Raw genomic sequence first — 2100 nt, forward strand, 5'->3', positions numbered from 1 at the left:
AACCGGACATGTTCCCGTGATCAGCCCATGCTTATATGCAAGGTTTTGATGGATAACCTTACATACAGCATTATGCCTGGTGATGTATTGCACCGGTGCCATAACAGTACAGCCAGAAATGAGATGGTCCAACGTCTCTAACGCCGAACCACACATTCCGCACTAGTCGTTCTCCACCCGGTCTTTCATGATGAGCTTTTTATAAGCTCGGGTGGCGACCACGCCATCCTGAATGGCACACATGAACCCCTCCGTCTCAGCAAAGAGCTCCCCAGCACACAGCCATCTGTTCGACAGATGCAAATCGACAAATGGCTGCCAAAGACAATTCACGTGTTTACCGTGCATTGCCTTCGACTTCCATTCATCGATCCGCTCTTGGTCCGACTTCACCCCACTCAGAGGATTGAAGGATCGATCCTTCAAGTTAAGTGGAGTCAGTCCACAGTCTGCCTTACAGACAGCCGCATGCAAGAGACTCGCCTGCTCTTTGCTGTAAAAATAAGCGCGCAGCGAGTCGACTTGGCGATGATGTTGTGCCGCCACGTCAACCACGCCCCTACCTCCGATGTCACGACGCAGGTTCATCCGCTCCACGGCAGACTTTGGGTGATGCATTCGGAATTTGGACATAGTTGTCCGTATCCGCCGCTGGACGTTTTCCAGATCGGTCTTCGTCCACGGCAATATTCCGAATGCATAAGCCAGTGAAGGGATGGCGAATACATTCAACCCGCTTATTTTATTCTTACACGTCGCAGGAATTCGGACAGCAGAGCTTCCTTCAGATCACCAACTCGAGCATGGGTTCGTTGCAGAATTCCTAGGTACTTGTTGAAGTCTGTCTCGGTCATAGCTTCGATGTGGAGGTCACCAATGCTATGTCCGGCATGCGGCTCGTGATGACCTTTGCGGATGGCTTGGATTCGACACTTGTCTAATCCAAACTCCATCCGAATATCACGGCTGAACATGTCTATTATTCGCAACAGACTTCTAAGATGGTTGTCAGTACCAGCATACAGCTTGATGTCATCTAAGTACATCAAGTGTGTCAGTTCGCACTTAGCACGTAGGCCATACTTTATTGCAAAACCATGCCCTCTAGCATCATTCAGTAGCCATGAAAGGGGGTTCAGTGCCATACAAAACCAAAGGGGACTCAATGAATCCCCCTGGAAGATGCCCCTCCGTATACGGATGGGCTCTGAGGTATTAGCACCCTCAGATGTACGGACTGATAAGGTGGTATGCCACCCTTCCATGACTGTCGCCAAAAACTTTATTAGTTTCGGATCGATGCGATACAGATGTAGGATATCGATTAGCCAGGTATGCGGAACGCTGTCGAAAACCTTGGCATAATCGATATAGCAACTGAAGAGGTTTCTTTGGCCTCTAGTTGCTTGTCCTACAACTACCGAGTCAATAATGAGTTGCTCTTTGCAACCCCTTGACCCAAATCGGACAGAATGTAGTTCGTCTCGAGGTGCGCATTGATCCTTCCACTAATAATGGACGTGATGAATTTGTAGAGGGTTGGTAAGCAAGTGATCGGTCTTGTGTCTGCGGGGTCCTGCACCGTGTCCTTCTTAGGGATAAGGTAGGTAATCCCGGCAGTGAGGAAAGGTGGAAATTCCTCCGACCGACTCATGACCTCATTTATACTGCGTGCCAACCGACTGTGTACGCTGGTAAATTTCTTATTCCAGAATTTCTGCACCCGATCCAGCATGCTGGGCAGGTAACCCCCAAAGTCCACCCCAATACTCTTTCGCTTCCGTCACCGAGAACTGTATTGTCTGGGCGCTCTGTTGGGATTCGTTGAGAGATCTGAAAAAGCTCCGCTGGTTCCTCGCGTATGTTGCATTCTGGACACGTCTGGAATAACTTTCGCCATACCGTCGTAACCGACTGCATATGACAGAAAGTTTTTGTTTTAGTGTGTCCAGAATTTCAACAACGGGTGTCTCACAGGGGATGGCATAGTTCCAGTAAACCCTCTGCACTTTATTTCTCACCCGTCGGCTGGCACTGCCAGTGCTGATCTGAATCAGTCTAGCAATGTCCTGCCTTAGTGAGTCCCGCCGACGTTCCAGA

The sequence above is a fragment of the Hermetia illucens genome, chromosome 3 (genome assembly GCF_905115235.1).
Source record: "Hermetia illucens chromosome 3, iHerIll2.2.curated.20191125, whole genome shotgun sequence".
Classification (NCBI taxonomy): Eukaryota; Metazoa; Arthropoda; class Insecta; order Diptera; family Stratiomyidae; genus Hermetia; species Hermetia illucens.